Raw genomic sequence first — 21,924 nt, 5'->3', positions numbered from 1 at the left:
AAACTGGCTTTTCAACTAATACCTGGCAACTCTCGCCCACTGCATTGCCATTTTCTGCTAAAATTTCCAGTGCTACGCTGATGACACACAACTCATTTTCAGGCTGCCCTCGGCCACCTCCTCTCCCTCTCTCATCTCTGATTGCCTAACAGCCATTCAAGATTGGTGTGCTGCCAATGATCTTTGTCTGAATGCCAGTAAAACAGAGATCCTCCTCATCGGCACACCTTCACCATCCTTTCCCCTCACTCTCTTGGCGGCTTCCCTTGACCCTTCTCCTACCCCCACCTGCGGGGCTAAGAATCTCGGGGTCATCTTTGACTCCACCCTTTCCTTCTCCGCCCATATCTCTAAGATCTCTAAAAAGTCAAACTTCCTACTGCACCTCCCCAGACGTACTCTGCCTTTCCTCTCCTTCCCTCAGAAGCTCATAGTATCCCAAGCTCTGGTCTCTCTAGGTTGGACTATTGTAACAGCCTCTTTCTAAATCTACTTGCCTCTACTCTCCACCCTCTGCAACTAATCCAGAACAGGACTGCAAGACTTGTCCTTGGCCTCAAGCCCTGGGATCGTATCTCTCCAGCTCTGAAATCTCTCCATTGGCTCCCAGTGGATGCAAGGATTAAATTCAAAACCCTCTGCATTGTCCACAAGACTTTCTGGGGCCTGGGTCCAAAATACCTTCAGCTATCCCTCTTCGCAAATACCTCCCCTCTCGAGCTCTTCGCTCCTCTACCTCCAACTCCCTCAGGGTCAGTCGTTATTCAAAGAAACGAGCTTGGGGTAGATCTCCGTCTTCGGCTGGGGCCTCCCTCTGGAACAGCCTCCCTGCCACTGTAAAACATGAAGAGAACCATCCAGACCTTCCTCTTTTCTTCTGCCTTCGCTCCCCCTCTCCCCTGCTGATCTGTTCTCTCTTGGCACTGTGCATCTGGCCACTCTCTGTCCTCCGGGCCCAGGTACCTGCTCACCCTGCCACCCTCCTTCACTGCTTCCAGGCCACCCCTTGCACTGGGGGGGGTATGTATCTGTACCCATACAGTCCCCCCTTTTTCTTCCTGCACTTATCAGACCTGCCCTGTCTGCTGCCTTAAACCTAGCACTTTCAAATTGCTGGCTGCACTTCCACTGTTTGTTGCCTATATTATTTATTTATTTATTTATTATTAATCTGTTTCTCCTTTGCTTCGAACTTTCCACTTCTCCCCCCTTCCATGCACTTGCGCATTCTCAATGTCACTGGGCCTAGTAAAATCGCTGTTTTGTTCTCCCATGTTCCACTCCCTTGCCTTGTCGCGCTCTGAAACCCTTGCGTACGAGCACGATAGAAGTAAAATATCAATATCAATGGTTGGTGGTCACAGAGGAAGGGAGTGAGAGGTTAGCAGCCTTGCACAGGGAGACTCGAAGAAGAGAGAAGACCAAGGTGTCAAGCAGGCAATTACCTAAGCTTCCCGACTGGGGAGGGTGGCTCATCGAGTTGAATAGCACTTGACACTTAATGATACCTACATTGTTTTCGGAGTTAAAAAGCATGCCATTAGAGAGGAAAAAATGTATGATAGCGAATGCAGAGAAACAAAAGAAAAACTGCTGTCTTGCCTAAAGAATGAGGCAGGGGTAAATAAAGAAATACTACGCACACTTGTGGTGAAATACAGATTCTTGTTAAGCCAAAAAAAGAAAGCGTTTTGAATGGCATGGACCAGTAAAGGCAAGGAGGAGAAGGAGAAACGATTGGAGAAAGCATACCGGAAGGCAAAGGATCACAAACACAAACTAGATGGCTGACCTGAACTTTATTTCACTCAATGTACAAGGCCTAAATTCGCCAGTCAAATGCCGATCTATCCTGACGGGATTTATAGATTTGCAGGCTGCACGAAACACACCTCCGCCATGAGGATGAAGGAAGGCTGAGCCATAAAGCGTTCCCCCACACAATACCTTGCCTCGGGTGGGAGAAAGACCAAAGGAGTAGCCATACTAATTGGTCCAAATTGGTATTTAAAAAACTGGCAATACACAGGGACCGGGAGGGGATGATATCTAATACTAAAGGGGATACTACAAGAGCAACTATACACGCTAATTGCAATTTACGCCCCGAATGAGCGACAGGACATATTCCTGAGGGACATACTAAAAACTCTTGGGGGATGGTGTGAAGGACAGATAGTGATTGGTGCCGACTTTAACTGTGTCATGGACCCTACCTTGCATAAAACTCTTCCAGCCGCAGATGCGAGAAACAGACAGGCGTTAGGCAAACTTTTCAGAGACCAGGGGGTGATTGAGATATGGAGGTTTTTCCACGGGCAACAGAAAGAGTTCACCCATTACTCAGCTGTTCACAAAGGGTACTCGAGAATTGACATGGTGCTGGTCTCGGACACCCTGATCCCGTGCATTAGTAAAGTGGAAATAGGTGTCCAATATGTGTCGGATCATGCCCCAGTCCTGGTACAAATGGAGATGGGCCAAAGCGTCCATGACGGCCATAAGCCCTGAAGACTGAACAAAATGATTTTGAAGGACCTCGCTCTTAGGGTGGACATGGAGGAGACGATTCATAATGATTTCCAAGAAAAAGATAACGGGGAAACAAACTGGGTGGTAATCTGGGATGCAGGGAAAGCAGTCGTCCAGGGGGAATGTCACAAACAACAGCATGTGTGAGGGAAAGAAGGCTCATTAAAAAGAAACTGGAAATAGCATTAAATGAAGCAGAAACACAACACAAAACTAGGCAATCTCAAAAAAACACTCAGACTGGTCCGGAAAGCAAGAGCCCAGTTAGAATCACACGTAGCAGACCGCACAGCACAAGCATTACTCAGCACTAAACAGACATACTATGTCCAGGGTAGCAAAGCAAACAAATTATTAGCAGCCAAACTCTGCAAACAAAAATCCTGTAACTACATAGTTCAACTTAAAGACAAAAAGGGGGAGCTATGTGCTACGGAGAAGGGGAAACTCGAGATAATGGAAAGATTCCATCAGGGACTGTTAGAATGTGAACATCTAAACCATCTGGCACAAAGAGATTATATGTCAAGGATCTCCCTTCCCCAGATTATAAAGGAAGATAACAACGCCCTGCAAGCCCCCATATCGGCACAAGAAATTAGTGATGCCATAACAGCATTGCCCCCTAACAAATACGGATGGACTGGGAAGCGAATACTATAAAATGTTCTGTAACCAACTGCTGGGCCCTTTAACACATCTATTCAATCATATAAGAGACAGCAGCACAGTCACACCCGACATGGGAAACTCCACCACAATCCTAATACTCAAACCGGGTAAAGATCCCACAGACTGCACTAGTTACTGGCCGATTTCCCTGCTTAATACCGACGCCAAGCTTTATGCTAAAGTTCTCGCAACTAGGCTTACAGGGGTTCTGCCCAAAATAATTCACACTGACCAAGCTGGATTCATAAAAGGGAGACACACCCAAGATAACATCAGGTGAGCAGTGGATATATTAGATCTGGGAATCAGGACGGGACAAAGGTTCTCCATAGCTGCCTTAGATGCAAGGAGAGCATTTGACAGTCTAGACTGGACGTATCTGGAACTGGTACTACAGAAATTCGGATGCGCCCCCCAACTTCATCAGATTGGTTCTGTCGAACTTCCGCCTCCCGAGCACGACCTTTTATGGTTAACGGGAAACCCATGGCAAAAATTAAAATACACAGAGCGACAAGACAGGGCTGCCCACTCTCGCCCTTAATTTTTTCGCCATTGCAATGGAGCCCATAGCCGAAATAATAAGGCACGATCCTGAAATACGAGGGGTCAAATGTGGAGGGACTATACATAAAATAGCACAATACGCAGACGATATAATGCTATTCCTTGGGGACCCTTAGAACACACTACCAAGAGCACTCGATAGTCTGCAGGACTTTGCTAGGATATCAGGGTTTACCATAAACTTCACTAAATCTAAGGCCCTGAATATCACAGAAAGTGAAGAGGAGATCGAAGCTCTGAGGTCAAGATACCCACTAACCTGGGAAAGAGAATCTATAGAATACTTAGGGATCCAATTAACAAAGGATTATAAAAACCTGTACGGAGCAAACATAACACCTCTGCTGAAACAACTGAGGGAGGACCTACATAGATGGGATATTTCCCATCTGTGAAAGGTACAGTGAGCAAAAAGCGTGTGCTGCAAACTCTCATCTCAGAACATGTTATCATGCCCTGTACTTTCTGGAGAGTAGCGCCTGCTACCTTTTTTGAGACCCCCCAGGAACTATCCTGGTTCGCACGCATTGCGGCACTCAAAATGACCCTGTTGCCTCGTCTGCTATACACGGTAAGCTCGCTTCCAATAGAGGTTCCCCCCAAGATATGCAAAGCACTACAGGGTGACTTGACTTCCTTCATATGTCACAAGGGGAAAGCTAGAATTCAAAGAAGAATCCTAACATGGTCACCATGCATGGGAGGCCTGGGGGTCCCTGATGTGGAGAGGTATGTCCTGGCCGAACAAATAGCACCAATGTTAAACTGGAAGAGGGACGACATGTCAAAGGGATGGGTGGGAATCGAGCAAGGGGTGACTACTATCCCGCTGAGAACATTAAACGGGTTGCAGGTGGGTGCCAGGGAATCAGAGGGTCACTTGTTGGAGGCAACCAAGACCTCACTGAAAGGCTGGTACTGAGCATTGAAAAAGCGGAACATCCTCCCGAGGTTGGGTCCCTTTACCCCGATGGAGCACAACTAAAACTTTACACCGGGCAAACAGGCTAGTTTCTGGAAGAATTGAGGACAGGAACAAATATTATACTTGAAGGACTTCTTTCACGGGGGAAACCCATTAATGTTCGAAGAATGTAAACAGAAATTTGGCATAGGGGAAAGAGACAGATACACGTACATTCAGATCCGACACTGGATAACACATAAGGAAATCAAGAAAGCAGCCACCAGGGCACTGGTGGGCCTGGAATGAATGCTAGACGAAGGGGATGAGGCAAGGGCTGTCTCCAAAAAGTACAAGCTATTAGACAGAGCACAAGAGAGTGACATCTTCCCATATGTGGACAACTGGGCAAGAGATATAGGTGTCCCCATTCTTAGGCAGAATCCTATGCAGTTCCCTTAGGGAGCACTACAGCAGATTAAGACTACAGGTATATGCAATAAATCCCCTTTGGTATCAGTCTGTACCACAAAGATTTAGTTGGTAGCTGTGGCTAAGCAGTCAGTTATCTCACGAGGGAGATGAGCAGTATTCAGGGTTTATACAATAGGACTACAGTACTATGGAACACAGAAACACTGACCAAAGCTTTGTATCAAAAATAATATTTATATTTATTTTACACACTCTTAAATCAACACACAGATCACTATTACTAAAGCAAGTTAAAACAGTCAAGAAACGTATACACAACTCCCTATTTAAATTGCAGACAAATTTGAGCAAGAGTGAAAACTGAGCAAAACGGTACAGTGTAAACCAAGCAGAAATGGTACTCTAACAATTTCTTCAGAGGGCGGGAAAGGACAAGTCATACAGGGTTAGACTCCTAAACACACCAGCAACACTTCCCAATTGGATTGTGAACAAGTTATGCAAGGCAATACTTTGGTGAAAACCGAGCAAAATGGCACTTCAACAATATATAAAGTGGAAGGAAAGGTGGTTATAAGAGTTTAGGTGCACCAACACATTTCTTAGTGAAAAGCAATCGAGAGATGGCAGTTGTAACAGATTTAGCCAGAGTCAAGAGGCCTGTGCCAGAGTCAATGGTACAAGGCAAAGTGCCCAGGATCAAACGGTTCGAGTAGCTGCAGTCAAGTCTTTGTTAAACGAGTTGAAAAGGCAGTTGTAGATGTAAAAAGATAATGTTAGACGATAGGGGCGGCCAACCCAGAAGGTAAGTAAAGGATTTAAAACACCTTTAGCAGTACCCTGTGAAACAGGAGGCCTGGCGGAACAATGTACCTTGAAAGTGTAAGAGGCTCCTGCAGTGGTGGTAGTTCCTGGCAGTTCCTGCAGTTCGGGAGATCCAGCAGAGGAAGAGAGGCTCTTGTCGTGGAGGAAGGTTCGAGTTACTGCACTGCCCAGGGATGAAGCCAGCCGCGGTGATGCCAAAACGAAATAAAAGGTAAGCTCCTTTAAATCGCGGTCGTGGTGGACGGGTGCCTGGCTATCCGGTCTCCTAGTGCTGGGCACTGGCAATTCGACCAAGGCAGGTCCTGGAAGGCGATTGGTGAACTGGTTGGCCCCACCAGCTCAAGGGAAGAAGACTCTTGCAGGTGAAGATCTTCTCGAGTCGTTGGAGAAAAGTGGTGAGGATCTGCAGCAGGGCTTCACCGGTGGTTCAGTCGTTGCAGATGTCTTCAGCTTCTCTCCTCTTCGAGTTTCTTAGTTCCAGTGGCGACGTCTTGTCCTCCAGTCCTCAGAGCCCTGCTTTTATGCAGAAAAACCCCCATTCATACAGCCTAGTGTCACTCACACAGTGGGGTAGCTATCCTGGCGGGATAACCCCCTCCCCCCCAGGGCAGAGTGCGACTTGGGTTGCCTAGGCAACCCTGTCCAGGGTGCCTATTCCCCCTCCACACATCCTGTCTACCCCAGACTCGGTGGCGCCGAAAGGAGGGCTTCTGTGCAGAAGCCTGCCAAAAGGACGAAGAAAGGATCCCCGACCTGGGTTAGGATTTTAGAGAAAGACACGAGAAAGAAATATTATCAAATATCTGGCAATAAAAACCTACCGGAGTAAAGTTAATTAATTAAATAAACCGGCGGTATGTTAGAGGCTGTCAGTAAAAGTGGTAGCCTCGAACAATGGGAAAATCCCATAGGAAAATATTCGCGGCCTAATATTTACAGTGGTAACCACTGCCACCAGCCAGAAACTTTGGAGAGAGGGACTGGACGGTACCCTCTCGAAAATTAACACCAGGGAAAAGCTATTAACACTTTGCAGTACCTCCATAGTAAGATGGTTTGTACTGGTTTTGTTCATAACTATTGACTAGTAAAGTCAATGGTAACTTTACATGCCTTGGGAGACAGTAAGTCAGTCCCAGGGTATGGAGTCTATGTTTGGGGGTCACTATGACACCCCTGAGTTACTGCACTGAGGGTGCTGTGTAACACACATGGAAAAAGATGATACCTATGAGGGTGAGAAAAACCCCATAGACCATAAGCACAAAAATAGCCTAAAACACACATCATCAGCATTTCTAAGAGTGGGAAAAAGAGTCTCACTCTTAGTAGGAGAAAATAATAAACCCCTGAAATCCAGCAAAGCTGCTGGGGGACTCTATAGGTAAGGGAAATTAGCCTTAGAAGAGAATTCTCCCTAACACCCATCACAGAGGCGGAGTGGCCCCAAATATGGAGAAGAGCACAGAAATCCTCCAAATGCACATCCATTAGAGAGACTGCACACAAGAGTTGCTTTAGGTGGTATCTGACCCCACCATAGGTTGCACAAAGTTAACCCTAACTACCCGCCTACATGCTGGAGAAACTGTGGAGGCAAGGGAGACTATACCACATGTGGTTGTCCTGTCCTAAGGCGGCCCTATATTGAAAGGAAGTCCTGGGGCATATAAAGGAAATCACAGGGAAACAATTGCCAGCGTCGCCTAACGTTATACTCTTGGGTACAGTGGTCGAGGACGTTTATGCGGCAACTAGCAACAATGCAACACTTATCACCGACCTGTTAATGGCAGCAAAGATGACCCTGGCCCAAGGCTGGAAAAACCCAGAGGGCCCAATAACAGCATGCTGGTGGGTGAAAATTTGAAACGTAATGGCCATGGAGAAGGTGGGTGCTCTGAGGGACGGCAAGTATCTGAAGTTCCGGGCAATTTGGGACCCCTTCCTCGACTTTGTCAGAGATAGAGAAGCAGACTTTTTAGGCCGAACTTGTTGCGAACTATCCAAAACTGAGCGCCGATAAACAAAGAACAGGAATCTCGATTCAATGCAGAAGTTAACTAAACAGAATACAACAATTTCATCGGAGGGCAGAAGGACTCGTCCATGCCACAAGGGAACCGGGAGGGGGGAAGGGGATAGGGTAATGGTTGTTGAACGGTTGTAGTTAAAGTTAGTCCAATGCTCAAAATTTGCAATCGATAATTGGAAAGCTGAATGTTAGTATGTGGCCACAGCTAATGATGTATGTCAAAGTTATTTACGCCTCTAGCTACTACAGTGTCTGAACATGACTGCATTTGAATAAATAAAGTTTGTTGAAAAAAAAAAGAAAGCGTTTCCATGTAGAAAATGGGACCACCTACTGGAAGCAGCAAAGTCTGCTTTTTGGAAACAGGTCACTGATAATGTGGCAACAAATTACTCTGTTGTCCAAGGCTGCATCGGTAGTGATGCTTGGTTTAAGCATTTTCAAGGGTTTTACAGTGAGACAAGAAGCATTTTTACCAACAGAATCATCCCATCAACACGTAGGAAAAGCTCCCGGGCCCGATAAGATCCCAATTGATGTTTCCAAGGCAGAGCCTGTACTCTGGGTGCGCATACTACATGGACACTTTAATGCCCTGATCTCAATAAGTATAGTGCCGGTGTCCTGGACAAAGCTGAAATTGTACCAGTATATAAAAAGGGGGGTAGAGAGGACCTTGCAAATTACCATCCAATATCTTTATTGGACGCAGTGGGTAAAATGTTTGCAAAGGTGAAACGTTTGGGCAACCAATAATGACATAATAAGCCATTCACAAGTGTACTTTCAAGCAGGAAAAAGCACAGTTGACCAAGGCTTTAGGTTATCCCACATACTCCACAAATATATTGTCCTGAGAAAGGCTTGACTCTATGCCGTTTTCATTGGTTTGAAGACTTTGTTTGATGGTGTTAACAGGGCAATACTCTGGAATGTGCTAATAGATAAGCGTGATCCTGAACAAGTGCTGGGATTCAACCAGCAACTTTACACCAACAACCAAGCAGTGGTCTTCTGGGGCCTAGGGGGGGAAACAAACCAACGATGTAGTGTTAAACGAGGCGTCAGGCAGGGCTCTGTGCTGGCACCAATAAGGTTTTGTATATTCATTAATGGGATAATCAACACACTAATAAGAGTCCTGACCTACCTAGATTAGGACAGGCTAGGATCCCAGCATTTTGCTTTGCCAAGGATGCAATCTTGCTTGCAACAACACTCTCTATGCTCAAAAAGTAATTGGGTTTTACTTTTTTTTTTACCATTCAAGTTTTATTTAAAAACATATAAGAAGATTACAAAAACAGAAAGGAAGAGAACATCATGTTAGTATGAGAATCATACAGACATCATTTGTTAGCAACGAGCAAACTAAATTTTGCATCCTCAATGTTCATCTTAAAGCATAGTAGGCCTGTTACCACACGGGGCAAAACACATCATAAAACAGAAAAAGTACATAAAAACAGCATCTGGACAAGATAAATCATAGAGCACTGGAAAACAAATTACAAAGAGCTGCAACACTGAGTGAACATGGGTGGATTCAAAAGCTTCAATGACGTAAAGGACCTCATATCGTACAGCTTACAGTACAGGATTGTCGATTTGGGCCACAAACTAAATAAACGGGTTCCATTCAGCCAGGAAGTTGGCCATTTCCCCCTTAAGGTTGGCTTAAAAATATTGCATATAGCTACAATAAACAATATTTTAACCCACCATTCCCTGATATCTGGTGCAGTGGAGGAGCAAACGGGCCGATCTGGCAGACGGCTTATAATGTCCTGCTAAGTCTTCATCTCCGAATAGTACTACCAGAGGTTCCATCAGGAGTTCTATACCAGTTATCATCTTAATCTGAGCCAGGATTTCCTTCCAGTAGGGTTGGATTAGTGTGCAGGACCACCATATGTGGAAGAGGGTTTCCGGGGCCTGTGCACACCTCCATCATCGATCAAGCACGGCAGGTTTCATTTTGTGAAGCCTCCCAGGGGTAAGATACCACTGGAATAACAACTTATAACTGTTCTCCTGCAGGGATATACATCTAGATGATTTGACCGCCTGAGTCCATACAGACTATCTTGCAAGATCCCCTATAGAGGTTTTCAGGTCTTCCTTTTATTTTGCTATATAAGGATGCAGGGGCTTAAACCGACAAGTGGTGAGAATACAGTATATGGCAGAGATCTTCCTGGAAGGGGGATCTACCGTAAAGAGGTCCTCGAACAGAGTCGTATCTTGCTTAGCATGCTATGCATATTTGTGGCGGATACCCAGTGACGGAGCTGAATAAGCATATTTGTCAACATCCCATACCATGAAGGCCTGCTTGCATTTATCAAAAGTCAGTGGCTGCTCAGCCTCAAATAGCTGTCCCAGACATTTTAGACCGCCGTCAACCCACCTCACAAACCTACCTCGCTGGCAACCTGGTGGATACACACGTGTATTCCGATCCAGGGAGGGGAAGGGAATGTATTTACGGAGTAATTCTGGGCAGCCTAGTGCCAGTAGGTCATCAGAACTCGGGTTATCGATAAGAGCCTGCTCTCTAGTCCCTTAGGGGACCGCCATCACCAGTCGTGCAAAGGGACTGGAATCATATCCTGCTCAATATGCATCCAATTTTTAGGGTTAGGGATACAGTCATGCCATCCAACCACGGCGTAGGACATGGGAGGAAAAGGGGGGGCAAATCCCACCCACAATTTTAAGTGGAGGGATATAATGCCATTTATCCCCCCCCCAGAATATGCATACGCGATGCCCTTTGATGAAGCAATTGCTACTGTGCCTGAAGGTAAGTACAAAGGCAAATGTGTGTGTGCCCGTTTCTGTGAGAGAGAAAGCAATACTGTTCATGTGCAAGTGCTATAATGGTTCATGAATGTGCGATGTGAACAGGGTCGAATTGGGCCATATAATTGTCTGTGGCATCAATGAAAAAGTGGCCCACAGTTGCAAATTGCTATTCATTCCTTTTGTGACACGGTTTGAATATTAACCAAGGAGGAGTTTTTTGATAACGTGTGATGCAAATTGTGCATTTTAAAGAATATTTATTCAGCAACACTGGTCAAAACTACTAGCTGCAGAGTGAATAAACTCTTCTACTGGCCCAAATTGGCCAAAAAAGAGGCCCATTTTGACCAAACTGGCCCACACCAGCATTTTGTATTTTTGGTTCGGCGATGGGCCTATTGCTCTATAGGCCTGGATGTGAGCATATGTGTGTTCAAGTGTGAGTTTGTGTGATGATGAATTCTCGAGTGAGATTTAGTCTGCGTGGGAATGTTGTGTTTGTGATGTGATGAAAAGAGATAGGGGTTGCGGGCTGTGATGGAAGGAGCTGGTGCACGGGCACTGCAAGAGGATGGTGATTGGTAAACGTGGACAAGCATTGATCTTGATCATGAATGTGACATGGCAATATTATTGGCATTATGGGAAATGGCAGCATGACTGTTCTTTTTTTTATTTATTTATTTATTTTTTTATTGGTTTGTTCAACCTTTAAAAGAAAAAAAACAAAATATATACAAGCCAACACATCCGTCTCTCTCGTGTAGATCCTTCTCATGTAAGTTCTGCTCTCCTCCATTCCACACTCCTCAATGGTAAATGATGTCAGAGTAAGTCAGCCAGGCTTCCTTACGTCTCATGCCATACTTGGCTATAACTCTAATTCTAGCCGAGTTTTTAGAAGTTGTATAAAGTTAATTAGGGCAAATAGAGCTGCTCTGTTAAGTCCTTCACAGAGAACTTGCCACCACTCTTCAGTGCTCCTTGTGCGATAGAGGTTAATCACTGGGGCAAAACAACAACCCCTTTGGTGCTCCAGAGTCTGGAAAGACATAGTCAGATGTTTCAAGGTTTCCTTGGCTTCATTACAGAATCGACAGTTGAAGTTAAAGGTAGCTTGTTTTGACCTCGTTCCAATACGATCTCTTGTCGGGAACACATTTAATCTGAAGCACATATACAGCGCTCTTGCATGCTGATTCGGGAGGTGCATTAGATAGTTTGCACGATGGTCATATGCTTTGGCCTCACCTGGTACTTCAACCATTGATGAAGAACGCGCTCTTTGATCACAAGTTTGGATCCAATCCAGTTTCCACAGCTTTTTTTTTAGCAGCCTCTGGATTGTCCAATAACAGAGCTCAAGTGATGTTGTTGTATTCTTCAAGTACATCTTGTGACAGCCGGTTCCATTTTGCAAGAATGGTATTTGCTTTTTCCAAAACCGGCCTGTGCAGGATGCCAAATTGGGGAGCCGGCTCCGTCATTATTGTTTTACGATGTAGACTTAGGAGATTCCATGCAACCCTGGCGTGCATCGAAATCAACCCTAGTTCATAGCGTATACAAGTAGTTGAGGTACCCTTTGGCAATTTCAGCACACGTGACCAGAAGATATTTTCTAATGTGTTCCAGAGTTCATAAGAAGACCCAAACGCGTTTTCCCCTCCATATATCAGGATAGGCACCCCTTTCTGCTTATAAAACAGGATAATTGGTTTTAGTGAGAATATTCCGTATTTATTGTTGATCAAGGAAGCTTGGGATGCCAACTGACGACACTTATTTTTAGCTACTTCAGCCCAAGGAGCATCTTTTCGGCTCGCGCTAATTCGCATACCCAAATATGTCGAATATTTAACAAGCTGGATCTTATTGTTAGCAATATACCAGGATGGTTTCTTACCCCTGCCGCACGAACCTTGTAGATTTCCCAGGATCAAAATTTCGCTTTTTGGGGTGTTAATAGACAATCCATTTGATGTTATATAGGCGTCTAATAAAGTCATTTTACGTTGCAACCCAACTGGGGTCTGATCTATCAGTACAAGGTCGTCGGCGTATACCAAATAATCAATAGGTGCACCATGTATTTTTGGGGGAAACGTATTTGCGCCAAAGAATATCTCGTGGATATCTGATATGAACAAGTTAAAGATAGTGGCAGCCAAAGGATACCCCTGCTTTACGCCTTTGTGTTTTTATTTTAGCAGACACCGTACCAGACATGTCAAGCCGAATCCTGATGGAAGTTTCTGTGTGCAGTTCACGGATTGCACTAACGAGACTCGATGGGCAGTTCCATTTGGCTAGTTTTTCCCACAGCAACTCTCGATTTATGCTGTCGAATGCTTGCGAGAGATCTATCATCGCTAGGTACAGCTTGGTGTTGAGTCTTAGGGTCTCCATCTTCAAGATGTTCAATATAAGTAGATTTAAACCGCAGCCCACCCCCTTTACAAAGCCTGCTTGCCTGGGGTCTATATGGTTAGAGTCTTTGGCCCATTTCAAAAGTTTTTGTTGGAGCAGTTTAGCATATACTTTCCCCAGAACATCGAGAAGCGCTATGGGTCTGTAGTTTTTCGGGTTCGTGCGGTCCCCTTTCTTGAATATTGGCACCACAACTGCACTCTTCCAAGAACTAGGGGTTGCACGAGCCAAGACAATCCGCTTGAATAAAGTGACGCAGAAGTCTGCCCATAGATCCGGATTGCGCTTAAGCATATAGTTTGTTAAACTGTCAGGCCCCGGGGCTCTGGATTCATGTACACTTTTGATTATCAAGAGGATGTCTGTTCTCTCGAACTCCAGGTCCCACTCTGTTGTAATTGGCGGGGCTCAATTTGTCAGTGGAACTCCTTTGGTAAACCAGGCTGAGTAATGCTCTACCCATGCATCTTCAGTCACTGCAATGGCCTGGATGGCATTTTGAGGCGCTAGATTACTATTTATCAATTTCCAAAATTGAGCCGATTTCTTTCCCTCCATTTTGAGTAACATATTCTCGGCGTCATTTTGCAACATTATTGCTGCATGAGACTTGAGCCAATTCTTATAATTTTGTTTGAGTTTCCTTATTTTTTGTTTTGTGTTTCCGTTCATGGGCCCCTTAAGCTTCCTTATTTCTTGTCTCATGAGTCTTTTCCGTTGCAAAACATAGACATCGGATTTATGTTTTGGTCTTAATTCGCAGTGACGTAAGTTGTGTTTATGTTCTGCGAAGTTCGACAACAGGTGTTGATATTCAAGACCTTTTGTGTCTCTCATGAAGTTGGCTGTTATCACCTCCACTTCAGTATCCAGGATATTTAAGCGGATCCTACTAGACCCAGTGCCGACGGCATGAGGCCAGCAAACACTTGCGTGTTTGTTCGGGTTTTCAAGAGTAAGCTGTACCATTAAGTATATCTAGGTGAAGAACTCTCCTATGAATGTTTTCGCTGATGAATATATAGTCTAAAATTGAGGTTTGCTTTAACCTTCTCCAAGTGGGCTTAGCTGGAATGTCTCCCACCGTGTTTCCATTCAGCATGTGCATTCCTCAAGCTTTCATTTCTATGCACCATTGTTATGCTTTAGGCGCTAAATGTCTTTTCTCATTTAGACATATGAGATTTAAGTCACCACATAGGATCAAGTCAGGCGGCTGAGACTTTTCAAGTAGTCCGTCAATCGTTGTTGATACTAAATCTGCAAACTCATTAGCTTCTTTTGCTTGATGGTTCCAGTAGACGTTAATAATGCATAATTTATCAGTCTTGCAATTCACCCGTTGAGGTCCACATATTGTGGTTAGCTGAATATAAGGCAACACATTGGCTGATTCAATTATCCTAAACCCTAAGGCCTTTCTGACAGCCGTCAGTAAACCAACCATAGGTCTTCCCTTAGGTTGGCATATCGCTGGGTTGAAGGCGATTTCAAATCCTTCAAGGAACAGTGTTTCGCTTAACCATGTCTCTTGTAGGCAAATAAGATCCAAGTTTTTTGCCCAAGGGGTATTGAACAGGTGGCGGAACCCTCGGGTATTCCATGATGCCAATGTGCTGATGCTTCTTGGCTCCACATCCTGGCGTTAGATGTTTGATACTTTATTTAAGGTGGCTGCAAGCCAGGACCAGTCGGACATACTGTGTGTGGGATTAACAACAGGCGAGCCATTGGTCATTGGTAGGCTCTGTGTTCCCCTAATTGTAATCCTTATTGGTTTATCCTCATGAGGCAACGCCACACAGTCCTCAGTCAAGGGAAGATCCATTATTGGAGCCTTTGTTATTGGGGCTGTTGACCTCGATTCTTGCTTTTGCTGTCGTTCGCAATTTGTCTCTGGCTCAATTATCGAGTTGTTCTCTTCTTTTGTGGTGGGCAGCCACGCACTAGGGTCAACCCTTAATATGTCGAACCCTAATGACATCAGCACAGGACCAGCGTCTAGTAGAGCATCGGCAATCAGTTTTGACTGCAGATGTAAAATTACAGCATCGTTTTTTTTTTCATTGAAAAATTTGACAATTGTAAGGTCCTCGGAGGCGATTGCTCTCAGATTTGGTATCAAGTGACATAGCCAAATTACATTATGCCGATTTAAGATTAGGTCGTCCGAGGATACAATACGTTCCAGTAGGAGGCCATGTAAACCTTGCTGGGGATTGCTCCTTGAAGATCCCATCTTTTTCTCTCCAGATTGAACATTTCTTTTGGCAGGGCCTTGTCTGTTCAGGTGCTCTTTAAGATTACGGGACGAGGCAGGCACATGGCTTTCAGGGTTATTGACCCTAGAGGGGCTTTTTAGCGAAGGCATCGCGTGGACACTCGGCTCAGTCAGTAAAACCTTGGTGCCCTGTTTGGATACTAGTTAACTGGGACCTTGTGCGTCACGGGAGATGTTAAATTTTACTTCCAACAATTTACGTTTATCTGCCAAGGTTAAGAATTTAGGGCAGTGGTCCACGTTTCCAGTAGTACGGGTACACAGAGGTTCGATCAATTGGCAAACTCTCATCGGACTTTTTTTGTCATTAACTTGCTTGGGACCTACCGAAGTTTGACACACTGCAGGGGTGATAGGTTTCATGTCAATGTCCGGGACCGAGGTGACAGCCGGTTGTTGGTTATTCATTGGCGTGATCGGTGGCGAGACTTGACTCAGCATTGTCTCTGCAGGTGTGTCAGACACCGCTACAGCTAATACTGTAGGTAAAGGCAACTTACCGGAAGGGGCCGTCTTCGGTGTATCGGGACAGACCATCTTCGCTGTATTAGATTCAGAGGGATTCACCGGGGAAACCTCAGCAGCCACTGACGCCTAATGCCACTGAACCAGGCACTAGCGACGTGGATGCGTCAGTGGCGTTACAGGGCATCTCGACATCCTCGTAGGTCGATACATTCAGCAGCAAGTCAGAGACGTCGCTAATGCACGTGTGAGAGTCTTCCAAGTCTATCGGTAACTCCTAGAGACTTTTGCCGACTGCTTACTTTCAGTTGGTTTACTTTTTGATAGCAAGCCGGTTACTGTGACATTCACAGTTTTCAGGTTGCGTAGAAATTTTCGTGAGTTTGTGGCAGCTCTCTTCGCTTTCCATGCTGGTAAGTTTTTCGTTTTCTTACTAGGGCCACTTACAGCTTGTTCAATACTTTTGTTAGTTTTAAGTGCTTCAGACGGGTTCTTAAAGATGTCATATATCACAGCCGGAGGCTCGGCAGCATCCAACAACACTCTAGGTGGAACTGCAGGCCCCATCTCCTGGCAAGACATGCTTGTAGATGTTGACGGTATTTGAGGGTTTAGTACAGCTGGATTCGATGCATCTTGAGCCTCTATTACAGCTTTCGCAAAACCACTTTTTGCTGTGGAGTCAAGGTCCATTTCCGGGATAGTAACAATCAGACTGGACTCAACGCTGCCGATTGGAACAACCGACCCAGCCTGTATCAGTGGAGCTGTTGCTGGAAGCTGTGGGCCAAGTGTGCATTCCGTGGGATCCAAGTTTTTTTTTGCTAATGGCAACGGTCCCACAAGTTGCGGGATGTTGGAAGAAATGTTGTGATCTGAACTGGAACTCGGCCGAAGAGTGTCTGAAACTGAGGCCGGGCTACACTTCTGACACTTAGAGGCAGTTGATGGGCCGTTCAGTGTGGTGTCTTTTTGGAATATGTTCAGAGCTTCTTTGGCAACCTCAGCCAGCCGTTTTTTATCAATGTTGGCGTTCTTTACATTGTCCAAAAAAGCTGTAAAGGTGTCATCAGTCTTCTTATTTAGCTCTTGCAGTACTGCCTTACAGCAGAGACTCTTGATCAATTTTACACATATTTGTTGTCAATATGTGTATAGCCAAAGCCATTTCTTTCAAGTTATCATTGAGATGCTCGTACATTTTAAGGAATGGTGCAATGGACATACACATGGATGACATAATTAGCGCCTGTAAGTCTTGAAGAGATTGAGCAATTCTTGGTGCATCATGCTCAGACTCCCCACACAGCGCGCACGTCTTTTTTTTGCGAGAAACCCGTCGTCTGATCTTAGGAAAAGGTTGTTCCATGAGAGAGGAATCAGAGGACACCTGCTGTAACTCTTCCTCGTTTGCTGACACAGATATGGCACTCTCGCTTTGTTCACATTGCAGCGCTTTCATTGAGTTAGTTGCATATAGTTGATCATTCTGGTGCAGACTTTTTGCTTTTTTGTTTTGGGAGCATCTAAGACTAGGTGAAATGCTTTCATCCATTCTTCGGCGTTTGACAAGACAGCGGGCACTGTACAGTTTCTGTGGTACAAAAGTAGGCGAGGACGCCTTTTCAACGGGAAACACTCTGGGCAGTGGATCTACAATCAGTAGACTGTCCATCGTTGATCCTATATCGCCTTTCCGTGTTCTTTGTTTGTTAATGCGAGTGAGGTCAGCCAGCAGTTTGTTCACAACCTCAAGTTGATCCAAATCAACTACACCAACATTAACACGGGGGGGTTCGAGATCCCTTGGCAGTGGCGTCCAGGGGGCGACCGCTAGATTTGTTTGCTGATCTAGCTCACGGTCGTCAGTGCATTTGAAGAGTACATCAGCATCTTCACAGATGGAGCCGCAAGCGGAGGCGCAGTGAAAGTCTGTGAGTGTGGCTTCACCTACAGATCATATTGTAGATATTGCACTGAAGAATCGCCCATGAGGGAAGTCTCCGCCGGAAGATGATTTTAAGACAGTATTTTTAGACGTGCAGGTAACGCCATTACAACCAGTCGCTGAGGGAGAAGAGCCCGGGTGACAGGGCACGATACACGTTTGGCTCGTACCAGTCACTATAGCAGAGAAAGTTTCAGCGACGGATACAGTACATTCCGTGGCGCCTTGCCTGGAATCTGTCAGTGGCGTTACGTTACTGTTACTGAGAACTGCCACAACGTCGCTCGCAGGATTCCCACTCCCCCCTGAAAAGGCCAATGCAGTCAGTGCACTGCCCATGAGCACGACCTTACTTACGGCCGAAGTGGGCAGGGAGCAACAAACCGGTGTGAGGTGATTTGGAGAGGCGTTTCCAGCACTATTGCCATCATTGTTGCCAGGAGGACCCCCCATACCAGCCTTCCTACAACTAGATGCAACTCTTGGTATTAGGTCACAAACTTTCATGTCACTTACTTGGGACTCATCCGAGAGTTCAGCGATGTCTAGAGGAGGTGCCGGCTCAATAGTAAGAACACAGTCCAGGCCGGTGGAGCAATCGTGGACAGGAGGGGATACACACACCGTAGGCGCTGGTGGCAATGGCGCCCCTGCCTCCAGACGCTGTTGGGCACGAGTTTTGGCGGCATGAACGACTTTCATTGCCGCATAGACGTGAGCGTCCTCCTTAAACTTTCTTGGACTTCCTTGGACTCCTTCGACTCAACACCGACTATGCGCCCGCTCCGCGGGGGAATCGAGTCTTTCAGTGCACGCAGGCACGCAGGTACGCCCACAGGATAGAGACAGCATAGACAGACTGCAGGGCTCCACACCAGTAACTCCTTCGACTCAACACCGACTCCGCGCCCGCTCTGCGGGGGAATCGAGTCTTTCAGTGCACGCAGGCACGCAGGTTCGCCCACAGGATAGAGACAGTGTAGACAGACTGCAGGGCTCCACACCAGTAACTCCTTCAACTCAACCATGACTGTTCTTAAGGGTGTTATCGCCTATGTTAGCATAGCTTGCATGAACATATTTGTATACAATAGCCTGGCAATGCTGCTGGCATTATGGGCCAAGCCAACATGAGTTTGCTTACATTTATGTAGTTATCTGTGTTGGCACAGCCTGCATGGGCATGTTTTTATGCTGTGTCATTGCAATGTTACTGGCATTATGGGCAAAGCCAAAATGAGTGTTCTTATATGGGTAAATGTTACACAGCCTGCATGGACATGTTTACAGTGGCAGCATGGGCATACTTTCTTCATGTGTCATGTATTTTAGAACCCTTTCCAGAATGTTTATGGTGGCCCACCCAATCAGAGTTGTGGAATTCTGGGCATTATTAGCTGTTGGTTGCCCAGAATGATCCTCTCATGGACAGCTTTCTCCAATGTTAGTTGCATTCCCTCTGTGACTGTTTATTCTGTTTGTCCCCTCCTATTACATAATCCTGGCTCCCAACTCCTCTTCAATCCTTGCATACAGCTCTCATTCTCTCCCCTGTCCCCTTCCCTCACACTCTGCCTGAACTGTTCTCTTTCTCATGACCAATCTCTTGGGCTATATGATCTCTGCGCTGTTACTGACACCATTCCCCCTCAGGCCATTTCACACTGCCTGCGTTTAGCCCAAATGACTCTAGTCTTCGTCCTTGACCCACTGCCACCGCCTCTCACTTTACATGCACCATTCAAGGGGGGTGGACAGCTCAACCTACTCTTTACTGTGCCATGCTCTCTGGTCTAATGCTTTTGGATTGCCCTGGTCATGCTGTCATATGCAGGCTCCTCTTGTTGCAGAATTCCAGCGCTCCCAGTTGCCATGGCTACACTGCGCAGGTGGAACATACAGGCCTATTAAAACCACTTTTGTTTCTTTTTGGGCCAACACAACCACTTGGACAGTACTTTGACACCCTTGGGAAGAAGCAATGGCAACCATTATGTGGCGTTAGTTACTGGCCCATTTACACGCACGCAACACGCAGGGCCATATGTCATGATCACTGCTTCCAAGGAGCCAGGACCAGCCCAAAGTCCTTGGAAGCAGGCCCCTAACCCTAATCCTAGGCACCAGCCGGTCCCTACTGGGACCTTTTGGACCTTGTCCTGGCGCCGGTGGCACCAGGCTCATCAAAACCATCGGTCCCGGCACTGGAAGCGCTGGGCTCATAATTGGTGTGAAAGTGCTTGGGTGGACTTACCTGCAGCAGACCATGCTGCTTACTTACCAGCCACTTAGAAGCCCTCTGTGAACAGGAACTACTTTCTTAACTCAGTGGGGCAACTCTACTCCCTGGATACAGCACTGGAACTCTTCTGGAAACTGGAACTCTTTTCTTACCTAGGCGGGGCCGTGGAAGAAGACGCCCCATCACTCCAAGGCTATTTAAACCACACCCAATAGATGAAACGTGCTTCGCGTTATTCTGCATCTGCAGCAGAACGCTCACCGAGTCTGTTCCAGCCTTTCTTCTTTCGATCCTGAACCTGCAAGAATTATACTTACCATTCCTGTATCCAGTCATCATCAGCACCTGCAAAAGACAAGAAACAACAGGTTAGCAAGGCAACCTTTACACGCAGAGCTTACTCACCTGATCCATCGGCAGCGGCCGTGTCTTCACGCTGCACCTCCGCCTGCAAAGACAAAAGCATTGTTATACTTACCGGCACGCCGTGAATTCCGGATTTCTTCATTCTGCATCGCCGCCTGTGAAGACAAAGTATTGTTACAACTTACTGGCATTCCGCGGACTCCGGTGCTGCAAACCAACATCTGAAAGACAAAAGAAAAGACATTAAGCAGGTATTTACTTACGCCCATCACGCTCGTCGCAATAAAACGCCTGCGAATACTCCGGCGTCTCTTTAACATGAACTAAGCTGCAAGGAAAGAGACAGTTAGAGTGCTTGCCATACTTACGAATTTCCAGGCGCTTCACTCCATCTTCCATCTCAAGAGTCCTGCAATACATAAGGGAAAAGCATTATACAGAGTCTTCAATATTAACGTGCCACGCATTTAAAGACTATAAAGACAAAAGGTGTCCAGAAACTCACCGCTCGTGCAGATAACGACGGTAACCATCCTCTGACGTCAAGAGGCCTATGTTTCACCAGTGAAGGAACTGGCAACGGCACCCTGCATCAGACGCAGATGGAGAGCCCATCATTCACCTATCTAAGGTGAGCACGTTGACCTGGGGGCTCTACGAAAAAGCTGGGAAGAGAGAGAGAGAGAGAGAGAGGGACATTCAACAACCCAGACCATTAACCCCCATATTCTTTCACCTGCAGAAACCTCACTCTTCGAGTTCGACACACAGTGCGAAGAGGTTCGACCCCAGAAGCCAATCGAGTCCTGCACATCACTTTTTGAGTCACAGACACCTTCCTGCCAAGACCCGCGCCTCCGTGGGAATCAGGTGAGCGTTACAGAACGCGAAGCCCACCACAAAACTCCTACCTAGGCGCAATGGAAACCTCAGACACTGATCAACTAGCCCAGTTGCTCGGGGAATTAAGAGCAGAAGTACATGCAGCTCGTCAGGAAACAAACTCTCTAAGAAGAGAACTGATAATTTCCAAGGAGCGAACTGAAGACCTCGCTAGACAGTTGCTACAAACGCAGGCAGGACAGACACCTTTGCCCGCTCCAGGAGGAAGTTATCCTTCTGTATCATCTTTAAATCCAGTGCAAATCAATCTGCCCGGTAATGTGCCCTTGGCTCCGCCCGAACGCTTTTCTGGTGATCCAAAGAAATTCGCGGTGTTCATCAACCAGTGCCGCCTACACTTCTTATGTCGACCAGCTGCATTCCCAACAGACCAGACCAAGGTGGCTTTCGTGCTTTCTTATCTCAGTGGCAGCGCCGCAGATTGGTCGATCCCTTTGGTCACCCAGGATGATCCGGTTTTACATGATTTCCAGGCCTTCCAGTCCAGCATGGAGAAACTGTTCGCAAGACA

General features: G+C 46.2%; 1 protein-coding gene across 9 annotated transcripts in view; it reads left to right on the top strand.

The window, feature by feature from the left end:
• TSPOAP1 (TSPO associated protein 1) overlaps positions 1 to 21,924 on the top strand; it is a 3,887,333-nt gene that overhangs the window by 2,292,725 nt on the left and 1,572,684 nt on the right. The window lies entirely within an intron of this gene.

The sequence above is a fragment of the Ambystoma mexicanum genome, chromosome 9, assembly GCF_040938575.1.
Source record: "Ambystoma mexicanum isolate Mex_15411 chromosome 9, UKY_AmexF1_1, whole genome shotgun sequence".
NCBI lineage: Eukaryota > Metazoa > Chordata > Amphibia > Caudata > Ambystomatidae > Ambystoma > Ambystoma mexicanum.
This window is presented reverse-complemented; position numbering and strand designations above follow the sequence as displayed.